Source organism: Lithobates pipiens, unplaced genomic scaffold, assembly GCF_037356315.1.
Source record: "Lithobates pipiens isolate NorthernLeopardFrog02 unplaced genomic scaffold, aLitPip1_a1.2 Scaffold_22, whole genome shotgun sequence".
NCBI classification, from domain to species: domain Eukaryota; kingdom Metazoa; phylum Chordata; class Amphibia; order Anura; family Ranidae; genus Lithobates; species Lithobates pipiens.
The window spans coordinates 295,964,191-295,984,385 of NW_027507784.1; positions in this window are offsets into that span (position 1 = coordinate 295,964,191).

Consider the following 20,195-nt stretch of genomic DNA (forward strand, 5'->3'; position numbering starts at 1 on the left):
GCCGAAATCCCTTTCGGGAGAATATTTCCCTTAACAGAAGTGGAATTGGAGACTCTCAGGACTTACATTGATGACAATTTGAAAAAGGGGTTCATACGTCCTTCTACGTCCCCAGCTGGGGCAGGAACCTTTTTTGTAGAAAAGAAGGACCATTCTCTCCGCCCTTGTGTTGACTACCGGGACTTAAATAAAGTTACAGTCAAGAACCGGTACCCACTGCCCTTGGTACCCGAATTATTTCAGCGCCTTGGATCAGCTAGTATCTTCACAAAACTGGATCTGCGCGGAGCCTATAATTTGGTCCGTATCCGAAGTGGGGACGAATGGAAGACTGCCTTCCGCACCCGCTTCGGACATTTTGAATATCTCGTAATGCCCTTTGGGCTGTGCAACGCTCCTGCGACTTTCCAGCATTTTGTGAATGATATCTTTAGAGATTTTCTCGACCTGTTTGTTATAGTATACCTGGACGACATCTTAATTTTCTCCCCCTCTCTGCCAGCTCACAGGGAACACGTTAAGAAGGTTCTCACTCGGCTTCGCCAACACGGCTTGTACGCAAAACCTGAGAAGTGCGAGTTTGAACGTCGCAGCATTCAGTTTTTGGGGCTGATTATTTCGGTGGATGGAATCAAGATGGATCCGCAAAAAGTTTCGGCCATCCTGGACTGGCCAGCCCCTACTGATAAGAGAGGAATCCAACGCTTTGTGGGGTTTGCGAATTTTTATCGAAAATTCATCAAGGGATTTTCTACAATCATCGCTCCAATCACCAGATTAACGAGACAAGGTATCAAGTTCCAGTGGTCTCCGGAGGCACAAGCCGCATTTTCTTCCCTTAAAGAACAATTTGTATCAGCATCTGTCCTGAAGCATCCTAATTCTGCGCTACCCTACATCCTTGAGGTGGATGCATCCGAAGTTGCAGTGGGAGCAGTCCTTTCTCAGAGACAGGGCCCCAAGGCTTTATTGCATCCGGTGGCGTTCTTCTCACGTAAGTTGTCTGAAGCAGAAAGGAATTATGATGTCGGGGACAGGGAGCTACTTGCTATCAAAGCTGCACTTGAGGAATGGCACTATCTCCTGGAGGGAGCAGCCCATCCCATTCTGGTATACACTGACCACAAGAACTTAGAGTATTTAAAGACTGCTAAGAGGCTGAAGCCGCGTCAGGCCAGATGGGCACTTTTCTTTACAAGGTTTTCCTTCCACATTACCTATAGGCCCGGATCGAAAAACACCAAACCCGACGCGCTATCCCGGATGTTCAGCGAGCCCGAAGTTCTTCAACCCACAGACACCATCCTTACGCCCGGAAATTTCCTTATGCTCCAGGAAGATCTTCTATTCCAACTTAAGCAGGCTTCATCTTCAGCTTCACATCCCTCAAACACCACCTTACTCTCTAGCAATGACTTATTATGGCATGAAAATAAGATCTACGTGCCCCAACAACTACGGGTTGCTGTACTTAAGTCTTGCCACGACCACAAGCTGGCCGGTCATTTTGGGGTACACAAGACCGCCGAACTTCTCCAACGCACCTTCTGGTGGCCTCAGCTGCTAAGAGACTGTAAACTTTATGTAGAATCTTGCATTACCTGTACCCAGAACAAGAGTAGCAAGGCCAAAGCCTGGGGGTTGCTGAAACCACTCCCCATCCCGGAAAGACCTTGGAAAATGATTTCCATAGACTTTATTGTAGAACTACCACCGTCAGAAGGCTTTACCACTATCCTTGTGGTGGTCGACAGATTGTCCAAGATGGCTCACTTTCTGCCCATGAAGGGTACACCTTCTGCCCCTGAGACCGCAAGGATCTTCATTAAGGAGATTGTAAGACTCCACGGTATACCTGCGAACATTGTTTCCGATCGTGGAGTACAATTTACATCAAAATTTTGGAGAGCTTTATGTAAATCCTTGAAAAGTGATCTTTCGTTTTCTTCTGCCTATCATCCCCAGACCAACGGCCAGACCGAACGAACAAACCAGACCCTTGAGCAATATTTGCGTTGTTATTCTTCTTTTTCCCAAGACGATTGGGTATCCCTTTTACCACTTGCCGAGTTTGCCTACAATAACTCTGTTCATTCTGCAACTAATCAATCTCCCTTCTTTGCGAAGTATGGTTTTCACCCTCAGTTCTTATCAGCCAATATCCCAGAATGCACGGTTCCAGCAGCTCAAGAAACTTTGAACTTTTTCTGCATCAATAACAAGTTGCTTCAAGAAACGATGGCAAGAACCCAAGAGCGCAACAAAGCAGTTTTTGACAGAAAGAGGAGAGGGGAGCTCGATCTAAAACCCGGAGATTTGGTTTGGTTATCTACTCTGAATCTAAAATTAACATGCCCATCTAGAAAACTGGGCCCAAAATTTGTGGGTCCTTTCCCAATCACCAGGAAAATTAATAATGTGGCTTATGAACTGAAATTACCAGAATCGCTGCGTATTCACCCGGTGTTTCATGTGTCCCTCTTAAGACCTTCAATCCAGGATCCCTTCACTGATCGGAACGTGGGCCCTCCTGAACCTGTGCTTATTAATGGTGAAGAAGAGTTTGAAGTAGAAGCAATTTTGGATTGCAGAAAGAGACGCAACCAGGTCCAGTATCTGGTGAAGTGGAAGGGGTATGGTCCAGAAGAGAACTCCTGGGAACCGGAGACTGGCATCCACGCCAAGAGGTTGGTTCTGGCATTTAAAAGATCTCACCCAGGTAAGATGTCCCAGTTGGGCATCCGGAGGCTGCCCATTGGGGGGGGGCAATGTCAGGAAGATCCTCCTCACGGACGTCTGAGCGGCGAAAGTCGCAGAAGATCTTTTGCCCAGTTTCAGGAGCGTTACCGCGATCAGCGGTGCGCGCGTGCGCGGGAGCGCGCACGCGGGTGCGCACGCGGCCGTTTGACGCAAATTGGCGCCAATAGCGCTATTTAAACTGGAGCCATGCTTCAGTGCTTTGCTGCCTGATCAACAGCGTTCCTGTGCTTCCTGGTGATCCGTATCTGAACCTGAACCTGTACCTGTACCTGTACCTGTATCCTGATCCGTATCTGAACCTGAACCTGTACCTGTACCTGTATCCTGATCCGTATCGAACCCGGCTTGTTCCCGACTCTGCTGTTTGCTGCCTGCCTCCCCGACTTTGGCTTTGTACCCGACTACTCTTCTGGATTCCGTTTCTGTACCTGATCTGCCCGCCTGTGCCTGACCTGGACTGTTACACCATCCGTCAACTGTAAGTTGCTTGCTGTTGTACTAAAGGACACCTCCCAGTCCTCCGCTATATTTGGCTGTACTCCTTCTGCGTTTGTAGCCTTCTACCTCTGGCTGCAGACTACTGGACTCTTCCACTTCCGCTTATCCATTGCACCTGCATCCGTTGTTGGACTACAATACCCCTCCGTTGTTTGTCACCTCCTGCAATCACTTGTATGCCGTTGCTGGACTACAGGAACCCTTCTGCTGTCTGCTGAACCGTATCTCACCTTTGCCTGCATTCTGACACCGGACTACAATACACCTCCTCCTTCAACGGTCTTCTGCCTCTACCACCTGCTATCCAGTCAGGCACTTGTGCCCCTCTGTGCTCCTGAGTCCCTGTCACCACTACCAGGGTCTCTCGAGTCAGAGGTTTACGAGAGGCCACTCCCTGCACTCCGGGCTCTGCTTAAAGGTACGTGACAGCATCCTTTAGAGTATCAGCCCTATGGCCTTTCCTAACATGGTGTGATTCTCTGCTGTATGAGGTTTCACATATATATTATACTTTTATGAGCGCTACACTTTTTATCTACAGAGATTTCTCATGGTGGTATTTAATCACCACTGGGGTTTTTATTTTTTGGTAAAGAAACAAAATAAAATTTCGAAGAATAAAAAAAAAGTTTTCATAGTTTTTTGTAAAATTTTGCAAATGGGTAATTTTTCTCCTTCATTGATGTGCGCTGATGAGGCTGCACTGATGGGCACTGATAGGCTGCATTTATGGGCACTGATAGGTGGCAATGATGGGCACTGATGAGGTGGCACTGGTGGGCACTGATAGGTAGCATTGATAGGTGGCACTGATAGGCAGCACTGAAGGGCACTAATAGGCGGTACTGATAGGTAGCAATAATAGGTGGCACTGATTGGCAATGATAGGTGGCACTGGTGGGCACTGGTAGGTGGCACTGGTGGGCACCGGTAGGCAGCATTGTTGTAGCACTGGTGGGCACAGATGAGGTGGTGGGGGCTCTCTGTGTCTGAGGGTGAGATGTCCTTCTGACAGCAAACAGTGATTTTTTTTTTTTCCTCACGCTGTCAGCATGAGGAGAAAAAATAGCTGATTACCGGCTTTGCTTTCATCACATGATCAGCTGTCATTGGCTGACAGCTGATCACCTGGTAAGGGCTCAGGATTGGCCCTTTACTCCAATCTGTGAACAGCCGAGCCTCCTTGACTCACTGATCATAGAGCACACCACGCTCACCCAGGCTGCTCGAGTGTGAGAGGACATACATGGATCCCCTCCCGGCAATTTAGGCCACGTGCTGTACCCGTCTTTTGGCTATAGCGCAGATGGGAAGGGGTTAAAGTGGTTCTAAAGGCATAAGGTTTTTTTTTAATCCTAATGCATTCTATTCAGCTTTTCTCAATCCCAGAGATAGAAATGAGCAGTTAAGTTCAGGCTTAAGAGTATGGAGCTGAATTCATTTGTGTTCTTTATGTCTGCCTAGAATTTAGCTTTACTAGACCAAAAGGAAGCAAATATGTTCGTTGTCAGGGTTTACAAACAAGTTAAAGTTTTAAACATTGAAAGTAATTAAATTCCAGGTTTAATTTCACTTTAAATCGTTTGTTTGAGCCTGGCTGACCCAAACAATTTCCATTACAGAACGATGCAGCCGCTGTAATAGATTGCTATATTGTAATAGACTGTAGTAGCATTAGCCACATACACTAAGCCACACTGTTTTCGAGCAGCGTACAGACAACTTTACATCTGCTGCCAGACAAAAAGTGAATCAAGCTGAGTGCTTCTCTGCCAGTCAGAAGAGGCTTTATATTTTTTATCAGAAAGCTAAGCAAAGCAAAGGCTTTGCAGGAACACATAATCAATGCCTTCCATATTGACATAACAACAATCTGCCTTGTTTACATAGGCAGATCACCGTTCTGCCTGTGTACTAAACAATCAGCGGGTACCAGCAGTCCTCGAGAGCGAGCCACCTGCTATAGGGTGGTCAACAAGCGGTTAAAAGCAGCCCTAATTATTTAAACATTTAAATGAATCAGATTCTACATTCTAAGACCTCATGTACACTTGACATTTGCTCCTAGGGGTGTCTGGCGGGTCTTTCTCTGGCTCTAAATGCCCCTGCATGTTAGCCTATATGTCCATGCACACATAGGTGTTTGAAGGAGTTTAGAGGCAGAAAAAAAACCCCACTTCCAGCGCGTCCAGAAGCAGTGGCAGAAAAAACACTTGACGCCTGTCAACACGTCTAAAGGCATGATAACGATAGGTGCATTTAGCGCTTGAGTGCTAATTCATTTAAATTATTATTCTGGGCATTGAAATAAATTAACTCCCATGCGCATGATCCTAAACCCGTTACAAGGGTTTACAATCGTCAATAGTTTTTTCTGCCAAAACACCCCTGCCAGGAGGAAAGGAGTCGAGGAGAGATGACAAAACATGCAGTGTCTGTGAGGCCTATTTTTTAAATAAAACAGAAAATGGTGTGCAGTGCTCCAATGTGGTAAATATACAAAAAAAAGTCCTGTTATAGAATAAATAAAGTGAAAATATAGTCCTGAAATATAAAAATCCATGACATGATTTAAAGGAATCTTCTGTGTACATAAGGTAGCTCCAATGTCAAGCATCAAATAAACGCACTTCACCCAACGTGCTTGGAAATAGCCTGCCACGGCTGTGTACCTCCACCAATCTTAACACTCACCAGATAGGAGACAACAGTGAACTGTTGCTATGAAGTGAAGTGGTATTCTGCTCAGGTATAGCAATTGGATGGTGGACTCCAAAGGGATAATACGCTCTATTTCTGAGAGAAGGTGACTGTGTGAGAAGTGCTGGTACACCACAAAATTGATCACCATTCAATTCCATTTTTCAGCCAGTGGAAAGAATGAGGCCGCGTACACACGCGGGGACTGTTCGCCCAACTTTGTCCGTCAAACAGTTTCGGCAAACAGTCCGCTCAAAATTAGCATGGACGGACATGGCCACACACGACGAACGAACAGTTTGCTGAAACCGTGCGCGATGACGTGAACGGCACGTACGACGGGACGGAAAATACGACGTCCTATACACTGCATTATAACTTTCGGCGTGTAAATCCTTTCTGAGCATGCGCGGAACTTAGTTTGACGAACAAGCCTACACACGGGCGGACTGTTCGCTCAAACAAGGTTTCAGCGGACAGTTTTACGGAATTTCCGAAAAACCTTGTTCGTCAAACTGTCCGCTGAAACTGTCCGCTGAAAGCCCACACACGAGCGGACTGTCCGCCCAAACACTGTTCAGCGGACAAAGTTGGGCGAACAGTCCGCGCGTGTGTACGCGGCCTTAATGGAAGACTTCTCTGGCAGGAAGGTGGGATTGTCATAAACCTTTTCATCCCAGTAGTGCCCGTTCAGCCCCCAAAGCACCTGGCAACCACCATTTTGAACCCATAAAACATGTGGTAAACCCCCCTCCCTCTCTCATTCAGGATTTTGGGGAGTGGTCTTTGATATGCAAGTCCTCCCAGCTGAATTCACTGCATCTCTTCATCCCCATAGTCCATAGACAGACCATGGTGACCTATGGGGGTCTACAGTGGCTAAAGGGATGCAGTGAATTCAGCTGCGAGTACTTGCACAGCAAGGACCTCTCCCCAAAATCCTGAATGAGAGGGAGAGGGGAGTTTATCACATGTTTCCTGAGTCCAAAATGGTGGCTGGACGGGCACTACTGGGATGAAAAGTATACTTGTGCACAACGGAAAATTTTGTTTAGTTTCGGTTCGTTGTCATTCGTAAAATACATCATTTTGTTCTGTTATATTCCTTATGTTACGTTAATACGTTTTCGGATAATTCGTTATTATTCGTAGAGTGTCGAATTCATTAGTTCGTATTCGTTGAAATTCGCTATTTATGTATGTATAGACATTCGTGATAATGATTCGTAGTTTGGAAAGTCGTTTGTTTATTGAATCTTTTAACACACACAATGACAACGTCTCTTCTCCTCGGCTCAAATACAATACAACACCCTTCTAAATCAGTTCTCAGGAATGCACTTTGCCAGTAATCCATCCTCCGGCACAAACTTAATTAGCTGATTGGACTATAAGATTTACTTTGAGCTGACCTTTTGTTTCATTAGATTTTTAAAGAATTACCGAATCATGTCGAATTCATTCGTTATATTTCTTTCGTATTCGTTGTTATTCGTTATTTTTTTATTTGGACATTCGGATGCATCCGAATGTCCGAAAGATGCAAAATTTGGCCGAATTTCGATTCGTTACAAAACTACACAAGCCTAATGAAAAGATTTAGATCAATCCCACCTTACTCCCACCAAAAAAGTCTTGCATTCATTCTTTCCATTGGCTGAAAAATAGAATTGGATGATGATCGATTTCCTGATGTCCCAGCGCTTCTCACACAGTCCGCCTTCTCTCAAAAATACAGCGACCCTTTGGCGTCCACCATCCAATCGCTATACCTGAGCAGGATACCACTTTGCTTCATAGCAACAGTTCAAGGCTCATTGTTGTCTGCTATCTGGTGAGTGTTTAGTTTGGTGGAGGTGCACAGCCGCGGCAGACTATTTCAAAGCACATTGGATGAAGTGTGTTTATTTGATGCTTGACATTTTCTGATTTCTGGTGAGTGGTTCAGCACATCACACCTAATATTGGAACTATTTTGAGTACACAGAAGATTCCTTTAAATCATGTCACAGGTTTTCATATTTCAGGACTATATTTTTACTTTATTTACTCTATGAAATGACTTTTTTTGTATATTTACCACTGCGGAACACTGCACACCACTTTTTTTTATTGTCTTGTGGAGGTTGTATAATCACTTTGATTGTGTGCTAGCTGCTAACTAACTATACAGTGCTCACTTCACATTGTTTTTACTGTTTATTTTCCTAGTTTTTAAATGCACTTTGCATGCTTATTTGAAACTCACTTTCTCTTTAAAATGTATGCGTCAGTCACAGGCAATCACAGACCCCGAAAGGCATAAATTTTGTTTTGGCGTGCCCGCTATTTCACAGGGCTCTAAAAAGCCAACCAAAAGTTCGGTAATAAACCTCAGCGACTTTTAAGACACGTCTGGGGAACCGATTCAGCCAGTTATTAATGGTGTCACTGTCACTCAATGTAATACCACTGAGGAACTGCATAGACACTCACTTCTCACTAACAACAACGAAAGCACGGCTGAGAAATATATTACTGCGATGCACACATTGACCCTATGACAGCCGGGAGCAGTGTTTGTAATATATAGATATATTTCACACCTCGCAATCAAATAGGAGTTTTTCTGTGAACTTTTTTCCTTCTGTCAGGATTATTGAAAGACTGAACCTGTTGCATTTTAAATGCCTATATATCATAGCTGCCAAGAGTTTTTAATAATTTTTTGTTGCAGCTAAGCAGTGGGAACTAAGCCCATCACACCCAACATGTGACAAGACTCAAAACATCATACAGTAGGTTCCATTGACTAAATGATAACTTGTGTGATCTACGGTCCCTTGAAATTTTCCACATTTTGTCATGTTACAACCAAAAATGTTAATGTATTTAATACAGGATAATCTTATAGGAAAACTGTAAAGCCTCATACACACAATCGGACTTTTCGACGGGAAATGTTCGATGACAGGCTGTTGGCGGAAAATCCGACAGTGTGTTTGCTCCATCGGACAATTGTTGTCAGAAATCTCCAAATGCAGCACACATATCTCTTCTTATTTAATGGGATAATAATGAAGCTGCTTTGCTGGTGATACTTATGGAGTTATTGCAAACAAATTTTCAAAGGCTTTTTTTTTTTTCTAGTTGTATCAAGAATAATATTATTATGCTTTTTTCTTTTTTTTTTTTTTGTGCAAGTTACCACAACACCATTATCCCGTAGTTTTTAGGATCAAAGATATAACTATGTTGGTGGCCCTTGTCAATTTTACATTGTATTTTTTTTTTTTTTATGTAACTGCCTACTACTAAAATGTCATTTGAAGTAAAACACATAGCCGAGTATTATTCTACACAATTTTTTTATTGTACATTAAAAAAAGAAAACAAATAAAATTAGACATGCTATCTGCCAATAGAACTTAACCAAAAAGTGTATTCTATGCATCCAAAAATATAGAAAATATACCAAATCAAATCATTATTCAACCAAAAAAACTATGTCAAAGCAATAACTCCAAGGCCAATAATAAATACACGTTATCTCCTTCGATTCTGCAACATGTCTGGTTGACGAACGGCCATTCAAAAACTAACTGAAAAGAGCGAAATGAAAAGTGCAAAATGAAAAGCGCAAATCGACACTCACCAAACTCTACAAAAGACTTGAGACTGGGGCAGAGGTTCACTTACCAGCAGGACAACGACTCTAAACATACAGCCAGAGCTACAATCGAATGGTTTAGATCAAAGCATATCCATGTGTTATAATGGCCCAGTCAAAGTCCAGATCTAAATCCATTTGAGAATCTGTGGCAAGGCTTGAAAATTGCTGTTCACAGACGCTCTCCATCCAATCTGACAGAGCTTAAGCTATTGTGCAAAAAAAAAAAAAAGAATGGGCAAAAATGTCACTCTCTAGATGTGCAAAGCTGGTAGAGACATCCCCAAAAAGACTTGCAGCTGTAATTGCAGCGAAAGGTGGTTCTACAAAGTATTGACTCAGGGGGGCTGAATACAAATGCACGTCACACTCTTCACAAATGTATTTGTAAAAAAAAATGAAAACCATTTATCATATTCCTTCCACTTCACAATTATGTGCCACTTTGTGTTGGTCTATCACATAAAATCCCAATAAAATACATTTATGTTTTTGGTTGTAACATGAGAAGATGTAGAAAATCTCAAGGGGTATGAATAGTTTTTCAAGGCACTGTATATACTATAATGATCATTGAATCTAAACCTCAGTCTTTTGCTTTGTTTTTGGACAGCAGCATTTTGAGTTTTATTCTAGGCCTGGCAGGCTGCTGCTTTCTGTAAAAACAGGGAGATCTGGTCGTTCATCCACTCTTCCTCTCTCTGTGTCTATTCACAGAATGTCTTATATTCTTTTACCCCACTGCGGGGTTTGTTATGTTGTCTGATTTATGAAGTCTAGATCTTAAAGTCTAACTGTGTGGTTAAAGGAGTTGTAAAGGCAGAAGGTTTTTCATCTTAATGCATTGTATACATTAAGATAAAAATCCTTCTGTGTGTAGCAGCCTCCCCTGCACACCTAATACTTACCTGAGCCCCATCTCTGTCCAGCTATGTCCACAAGTCCCTCGGCAATCCGAGACTCTCTTCCTGATTGTCTGAAACATAGCAGCAGTGCAATTGGCTCTGACGGCTGTCAATCAAAGTCAGTTAGCCAGTCAGGAGAGGGGGCAGGGCCAAATGGCAGCTCCGTGTCTGAATGGACACACAGAGCTGGAGCTTAGCTTGAGCCCCCCCCATACCAAGCTGCTTGCTGTGGGGGCACTCAACAGGAAGAAGAAAGTCCAAAATCTTCCTCCCTTCCCCTGGATTCTCTCTTCACTCCCTGATTCACCAGCTCTGAGCTGGCGAATTGGGGAGGGTGAATTCTCAGGTCGCCAGTGAAGTGCTCAGATCGCAGCTTCATAAACTGGCCATTTCTGTGTCAGTCAATGACAGCTTCCCAGTGTGTAGAGATCATCGGTGGAGAACATGTTCTCCCCGATCATCTCTGTTTCATAAACCGTTAATGGACTGTAATTAGCGGTGATACTTGGGATCACCGCTGATCACAGTTTCATAAACGAACACCTTTATGTAATAGACCAACACATCACATAATTGTGAAGCGGAAGGAAAATGATAAATGGTTTTCAAAATTTTTTACAAATATGTGAAAAGTGCGGCGGGCATTTGAATTCAGCCCCCCTGAGCCAATACCTTGTAGAATCACCTTTCACCACAATTTCAGCTGTGGGTGCATGGCCCTGAACACAGACAGACAGACACTTTCTGCTGGAAAGTCGGGTTGTGTGTATGCGGCATTAGGGGTAGATCTGAAATGAGTGGAAGCTCTGCTGATTTTATCATCCAATCATGTGCAAGCTAAAATGCTGTTTTTTATTTTCCTTGCATGTCCCCCTCGGATCTACAGTGACTTTACTTTCAAGTGCATTGCAGTGCAAAGTGGAGTTTCCTTTAGTAAATAACCCCCTATTCTGTGAATAGACACAGGGAGAGGAGGAGTGGATGAACAACAAGATCTCCCTTTGTTTTTACAGTAAAGCCCCATACACATAATCAGTTTTTCTGCTGAGCTGTTCCTTCAGGTTTACCAAAACCATGTAGTGCAAGGGTCTGCCTGATTGCATACAAATTGAAACTCCTAAGGTTTGACGTCATATTATATGGTTTTGGTCAATCTGAAGGAAAAACTCAGCAGAAAAACTGATAATGTGTATGGGGCTTAAGAAGCAGCCTGCCAGACCTAGGATAAAACTAAAACTGCTGCTGTGTCCAAAAAATAAATAAAAAAATTACTGGAGTTTGGCGCCAATGATCATTATGGTATATACAATAAAAAGGCATAAAATATAATATCTTACGTTTTTCTGGTTGTGCTTTAATTGAACACCTTTAGTGTGACATGCAGAAGACATTTCGGAAGTGAACCAGTTTAGGCTGATGTTTTTCATGATATGTTCGTAGGTACTTACAATACAGACTACGGATCTTTATATGCAGATTAAACATAGTTTGTGAGCTGTTCAATTCTCCTTTGGCGTCAGACCTGCAGCGAGACCCATGAAAACATAATCTTGTTTTGATTAGAATTTTGCTGAAGTTACATAAATATGAGGCTAGCATTCACTGCTGGTGTCTACATATATTATTTTCTTAGTGATTAATCACCTCCTTGACTTTTCCCGCTCATGAGCAGCGAACGTAGTGATGTTAGGAGGGGCACTTAGGATGAAGCTGAAATGATTGCAAGAAGCGGGGCTCTTTTATCTGAGCATATGCTGCAAATAAGATACTTTTGTACTAGAGCTAGTTTCTGGGGGAGCAAATCTCTACCGGATTTTGGGAAAAAAAATTCTGACATAATTTAAAAAGAAATTTTAATATTGTGGAAAAGAACAGATTTAGAAGAGGGCTTAAAGTCAAAAAGATATTTTAAAGCAGTCATTGTAACCATCGTAAATATATTATTCTCCCTCCACCTTAAATCATGGGTAGCATGCAGATCAGAATTTCATCTATAGGACAAGGCCTCACAGAAGTCCCCCCACCTCTATCATTTGTTCTTCAGAAAGCTTTTTTCGAGCACTTTTTCTAAAAAGATCAACAATTCATACCAAGATCTAGGATTCTGGATCTTGGTTAGGATCTGCAGTTGGTGTTGAAGGCCCTGTGTCTCATCATTTAAGTTGCTAAAGAACCTATGGTAAACCAAACTGTGACAGACCTAGCTAGCTCTATCCCCTGACACCAGTTGCAGAGACAGGGGATTTGATAGACTTTTCTGCTGAGGAAGAAGAACCGGATGGGCCTCCAGCAGAAGAGCTGGTATTAGGGCCAAACTTTACTGTGCTCTGCCAAGCACCAACAGCAGTATCTTTGGAATTACAAGGAACTTCCCCAGCTGAAGCGCTGGTCACCGGACAGAGGGTCCAAGGCCTCTGTCCCACGTCTGTGGCAGTTCCGGGGGTTCAGGGTGATAAGGTGGTGGTCACTTCCCAGCAGCAGATCAGGATACAGGGGGAGAAGGGAGAGGATGTGTTCGTCGTCCCTCCCCAACAGTTGGCCAGGGTGGAGGAAGCAGTCTTTCCTCTCCAGCAAAGATCCGTGCATCTGGAAGACAGTGATAGAGAAATGTCATCCCAGCAGCCAGATGAGGGAACGGACAAGGAATCAGCCGGCTCACCTTCCCCATGGCAGTTACACCATTTGGGAGTGGAGGAAGCCAGCCTCCTGCCACAACAGTTAACCGGAGCGGTGGATGTGGAGTCCCCAGCAGAAGTGCTAGCAACCAGTCAGAGTGCTACCAACCTCTGCCCAGCACCAGCAACTGTGGAGTTACAAGAGACTCCTCCAGCTGAAGTGCTGGCCACCGGACAAAGGGTCCAAGACCTCTGCCCCACACCTGCAGTAGTTCTAGGGGCCCATGGTGAGAAGATGACGGTCACTCCCCAACTGTTAGCCAGAGTGGATGATGTGGGGCCCTCAGCTGAGCTGCTAACAGGGCAGAATGCTACTGGCCCCTACACACAACTGCAGCTTGAGCTGATATCGAGGTATGGAACTTTGGTCTCCACTGACACAACACCAGAAAATGATGCGGCACTGAGACAGGAGGATGTCAGCCTTGCTTTGCAAGAACTGGGGGATTTTCCCCTACTAAAAGTGGATGGGACTTCAGTCCCCACTTGTATACCCCAGGGATGCTGGGTGGTCAGCCCAGATCCCCAACAGCATTATGGAGTGAGCCCAGTCACCCTGTCTTCTCTGCAGCATCTGAAAGGACTCCAGGGAGAAGGGCCAGTCCAGGCCTCTCCCCAGCGGCGGGAGTGTTCTCTGAGAGAGGCAGAGGTTGGCTAAGTAAGTAATGCTCTGTTTGTGACACTTTATCTGGGGTACTGTGTGGATACCAGCATTAGAGGACTGGAACCCCTGACTAACTTCGGAGTCAACCTGTCTGGGGTCTCCTCCTGTGTTAGTCTCCTGCCGAAAGGGGAGAAATGTGACAGACCTAGCTGGGACCGAGGCTCTTGGAGGGGACTGAATGCGAGCCTCTTGCCTTGTGATTATGGGCCCTCGCATTTGGGGGAACGGTGCTTTTTGTGAGCTGTATGCCTGGGGACCCCTGAGGTGGTGTTACTTGGATTCAGCTCCTTGCCCCCCCAAGACACACAGACTCTGGATATGTAAATGCCATGTTAGCAATAGACTGAATCACACTATTGGGACACAAACTCTTAGATGCCAATATCATCACCTCCAGCCACCTGTCTGTGTCTTGTATAATGTAAATGAGTCTAGTCTGGCTTGACACAGATTCTAAAGAGTATTTCACCTATTGTTGTTTTGTTGTTTGTGCTAATTAACCTGCAATTGAATTGTTAGTGAGCTAGGAGCCGAAAAATCTTATCCCTCAGTCAACTAGTCTGAGTGTTGATTTAGATAATTAGCTCATGCTAATTAGGTTAGGTTTTAATCTTCTACTGTATTATAAATACTTGGCATTTTGGTTCTAATAAATAAGTCCATGTTGAGCAGCTAAGTAAGTGTCTCCTTGTTTTGTGCTTGGGAGCGGTTGGAATATCTGATATCTATTCAAGCTGGGAGGAAGTGGTATATGACGGAAGCACTCAATCGGAGTGTGAGATCGGTTCCGTCACACAAACTAAAGACAAAAATACTTAATTCCAGTCGTCCAAATCCCATGAGGTCCCTTGCTGGCATCGGCATCTTCTCCCAGGCCTCTTTGCTGGTGTTGGGTGACATCACTCCTGCACATAAATGGAAATAGTATCTGATAATATGCCAGCATCCCTAAGATAAACACATAGAAAACACCCTCATATTGGGACTTTAGCAGCAGTAGGTTACATAGTAGGGGAGGCTGAAAAAAGACAAGTCCATCAAGTCCAACCTAGGTCATAGTTAAGTAAATAGAAAATGTCTTAAGCCGCGTACACGCGATCAGATTTTCCGATGGGAAATGTGTGATGACAAGCTGTTGGCGGAAAATACAACCGTGTGTATGCTCCATCAGACAATTGTTGTCGGATTTTCCACGGAAAAATGTTGGATAGCAGGTTTTCAAATTTTCTGCGGACAAATGTCTGTTGTCGGATTTTCTGCATGTGTACACAAGTCTGTCGGACAAAAGTCCAAAGTACAAACACACATGCTTGGAAGCAAGGATGAGCCAGAAGCGGTTGGTCTTGTAAACTAGCGTTCATAATGGAGAATTAACATTTGTGACGCTGCAAATTCTGAAATATCGAAATCCAGCGCACAATTCTCTTCTTCTTTAATGGGATAATAATGAGGATCCTTTGCTGGTGATAATGATGGAGTTATTGCAAACAGATTTTCAAAGGCATTTTTTTTCTAGTGATATCAAGAATAATATTATTATGTTTGTTTTGTTTTTTTGGTTACCACAACTCCATTATCCCATAGTTTTTTAAGATCACACATACAACTATGTTGGTGTCCCTTGTCAATTTTACATTGTCATTTTTTAAATGTAACTGCCTGCTCCCAAACTGTAATTTTAAGTAAAACACATAGCTATGTATTATTCTCCACAATTTTTTTTATTGTGCATTAAAAAAAGAAAACAAATAAAATTAGACATGCTATCTGCCAATAGAACGTAACCAAAAAGTGCATTCTAGGCATCCAAAAATATAGAAAATATACCAAATCAAATCATTATTCAACCAAAAAAAATCATGTCAAAGCAATAACTCCGTCATCTAGAGATAATTCCGAAAATCATCTGGATTATTCTCCTGGAGCTCCCGCAGCAAAGGCATATGACATAATTGGTCCCGATTAATAAAGCAACCAATTTTTGTCCAAGAAATCCTCCTCCTCCTGTTCCTGGACTGGACTTGGGTCAAAGCAATAACTCCAAGGCCAATAATAAATAACACATTATCTCCTCCGATTCCGCAATATGTCTGGTTGACAAACGGTCATTCAGAAAAGAACTGAAAAGAGCAAAATTAAAAGTGCCAATCAACACTCACCAAACTTCTACTAACACAAAATTAGCAGAAGGAGCCCAAAGGGTGGCGCCAAAGAGCTGAAAAACCATGTAGCCATGTAGTACATCACTACGTTCAAATTTGTTGGCTAACAATTATGTGCCGTGTGTATGCAAGACAAATTTGGGCCAACGCACTTCAGACAAAAGTTCATGGTTTTGTTGGCCAACAATCCAATCATGTGTACGAGGCTTTATAAAGGATTTTTTTTATTAAAAGTTTACAAATTCTTTAATGTCACACAGATACAAAATGACAATACATGCTAAAATTAAGTTGGATAATTTTATAGATGCAATGTACTCAGAAAGGGAATCACCAAACAGGGGGTGTTCTCCATCTTCACCTTCTGTTTGGTGATTCCCTTTCTGAGTATATTGCATCTAGAAAATTATCCAACGTATTCTTAACATGTATTGTCATTTTGCATTTTTGTAACATTAAAGAATTTGTAAACGTTTTATAAAAAAATCCTAAGACATTTTGTATTTACTTAAATATGACCTACTGCTGCTAAAGTCCCAATATGAGGGTATGTCTCACTCCTGCACATGGGCAGGAATGCAGTCATCCTGCCACAGGTAGGGTGCTGGAATATAAACTGAGCTGACACCTCAATGTACATTCTACAAGGGGTTGGAAACAGGCAGGTAAGTGTGTTTATTGCAGAAGACAAATTGCAACAGCGAGTGCCTAGTGTATCTCGCTGAATTGTCCAACAATAGTCAGTCAGCATTCATGAACTCCAATTTCCCTGATATTTTTTTTTCATTGTGGAAAGGTCCTAGAGAAACTTTTCACCATGTTTGTTACTGACTGCATGTACATTTTTGGGGAAAAAAGTCCAAATGTGAATGCAGAAAATGAATATTCGGTGACATGTTTCGTTTAATCATCTTGTATGCTGTAAGAAGTTGGTCAACCAGCTAAATGTAGTTCGGTGCTCTGTAGTTGCCAAGAAAATTCTCACAACATCCTTGAATGCTTTCCAGGCAATTTTCTCTATCCCCACTAACAGATCTTTGAACCACTTATAATTCACGACGTATCTGATCTGTGGACCAACAAAAATGCCGTCCTTAACCACTTGCCGCTCTCGTTCTGGGTGGACGTCATATTATGGCCTCCCAGAATGACCACTCTCGAGCGCCCACGGGGGGTCTGCAGCGCGGAGATCGCAGCCGTGCTGTGTTGCTAGAACATGATGTAACCTCAATCTGTGTAAAGACCCGCGGCTTTTAATCCATGTGATCGGCTGTGCCCAATCACAGCTGGTCACATGTAAACACGGAAATGCCGGTAATCGGCGCTCCTTGCCTCACACTGACAGAGTGTGAGGAGAACCAATCAGCAGCATCTCCTCACAGAGGACAGCTAGGTATGTAATCAGGAGTGCAGCGCTAATAATACCAAACTGAATCAAATGTCAATTTAAATAAATTAAATAAATAAAATTATAAAAACTGTGTTCAGACTAACACATGAGGAGAGGAGCGGCGTGATTGCCATACTCTTATCCATTTTGTGAGCCGTTTTGAGAAGTCGCTATAAGGTTTTTGGGGACACCTCAGAATTTCTCCCCTACGCTTAAAGCAGTGTTTCTCAAATCCAGTCCTCAGGCCCCCCCAACAGGTCATGTTGTCAGGTTTTCCATTATTTTTCACAGGTGATTTGATCAGTTTCACTGCCTTAGCAATTACCACAGCCGTTTCATCTGAGGGAAATCCTGAAAACATGACCTGTTGGGGGGGCCTGAGGACTGGATTTGAGAAACACTGGCTTAAAGTGACCATTGCAGTGTGGTCATGTGGAGTCGGTAAGGGTTATCATTACTCACTTTTGGTGTGCCGCTCATTTTGGATCTAATCACCGGCTGGGATTAAGGAGTCTGTTTCTCACTCATCTGAGATTGGATCGTGTTTTTCCAGCAATTCTATGTGGACTATCTTTTTGTTCACCATTCACTACCTCACATTATATTGGACTTTATTTATATATATTAGATTTTCGTGATTATTGATTATTTAATGTATTATTTGCATAGGTTATTAAGTATTGTTTGTTATTAGAGCAATGGATTTTTTACATTTATGAATTTTTTACACTTATGAATTTTGGTTGGTGTCTGGCTTAGTTTTAATCCTTCATGGGTTTTTCACCATTACTTGGGTATTGTTTTTATTTATCTAAGTTTTTTTAATTTCTATTTTTTAATTTCTATTTATTTCACGTCACCTTGAAGGGTATTAAATATATATTTATTTTATGTCACTTTAGTGGGATTATTCATTTTTTTATCAATGTATTTAATTTATTTATTTATTCTTAAATTGACATTTGATTCAGTTTGGTATTATTAGCGCTGCACTCCTTTTACACTTTAGTATTTTGAGTTATTGTATTCTGACTCCAGTGCCAGCTGCTTTTTTCATCGTATTTAATGATAATTTATCTTTAGCGCACCGTGAATCCTCTTTTGTTTGTTTTTTTACAATTTTTAGGTATGTAATCAGGGCACTGATTACAATTGAGTGCCTGCCCACCAGTGCCAAAAATGATTGCCCACCACTGCCAGCAATCAGTGCCAACCAGTGCCCACAATTGCCATCACTCTGTGCCCACAAGTGCCAGCAATCAGTGCCCACAAGTGCCAGCAATCAGCGGCCATTAGTGATGCCAGTTAGTGCTGGCTATCAGTGCTGTCCATCAATGCCCATCACTGCTGCCTATCAATGCTCATTACTGCCAGCCATCAATGCCACCCATCCATCCCCATCAGTGCCACCCATCAGTGCCACCTATCTGTGCCCACCAGTGCCACCTATCTGTGCCCAGCAGTGCCGCCTGTCTGTGACCAGTGCCCACCAGTACCACCCATCAATGTCGCCTATCAGTGCCACCTATCAGTGCCCATAAGTGTGGTATATTCGTGCCTCCTCATCAGTGCCACCTAATCAGTGTCCATAAGTTCTGCCTCATCAGTGCCCATCAGTGCCGCCTCATCAGCGCAGAAGAAAAATTACTTATTTACAAAATTTAGAGACAGAAACTAAGAAATACTTTTTTTTTTCAAAATTTTTTGGACTTTTTTTTTTTTGGGAAAAAATAAAAGACCCAGGAGTGATTAAATACCACAAAAATAAAGCTCTATTTGTGTGAAGAAAATGGTTACAGTGTTGTATGACCGCGCAATTATCATTCAAAATGTGACAGCGCTGAAAGCTGAAAAATGGCCTGGGCACGAAGGGGGTGAAAGTGCCCTGTATTGAGGTGGTTAATGGATAAGTTCAACTTGTAACATGTAACATGTAACATGTAACATGTTACACCCATATTCAGGGTGTAGCATGTAACATGTTACAAACACACTGCCCCCCCCCCCCCCCCGAGTCCCCATTTTGACAGCCAGTGGGGGATCTTAAATGACACTCCGCCCGCCCAGTCGCGTCATTCATTCACAGTCAAGACACCCTTTGCAGCTGTCATGTCCCATTTTCGGGCACCAGGCATATGAATTACACCAGTGGAGGTGTTTTTTGGAAGCACCTGATTAGAGCCACAGGCTCTAATAGGTGCCCAAAAATGTGAGAAGCAGCCAAAACACTGTGCGTTCGCTTCTCATTCAGCTGTATGTTAGTAAAGTGAAGGAATTCGCTTTGCTAACATTGAACCGCCTCTCAGCCAATCAGGTTGCCCTGTCTGTGTTACCTGCCACCTGATTGGCTGAAATGATAGACGCTGTGATTGGGCGTCTATCAGGTGTCCAATCATAGCAGAGGACGAGAGGAGGAGTGGGCGGGAAAAGACATCGGGGTCATGGAAGAAATGGAGTACACCGGACACCGCTCGCCGCCTTTCCCGCCATCACCCGCTGCCCACCCGAGACAAGGTAACTGGCGGGCAGGCGGGCGGGGGGCACAGTGGCAGCACTTCGGGCACAGTGGCAACATTTGGGGCACAGTGGCAGCGTTTGATGGGCACACTAGCAGCATTTGGGGCACAGTGGCAGCGTTTGATGGGTAAAGTGACTGCGTTTGATGGCAGAGTGGCTGCGTTTGGTACAGCGGCTATTTGATGGGCACAGTGAGGCTTAAATTGACGGGGTTTTTTTTCAGAATATTTTATTCAGTTTGTTTGCACCTCCCAAAAAATTTTGAGAACCAGCCG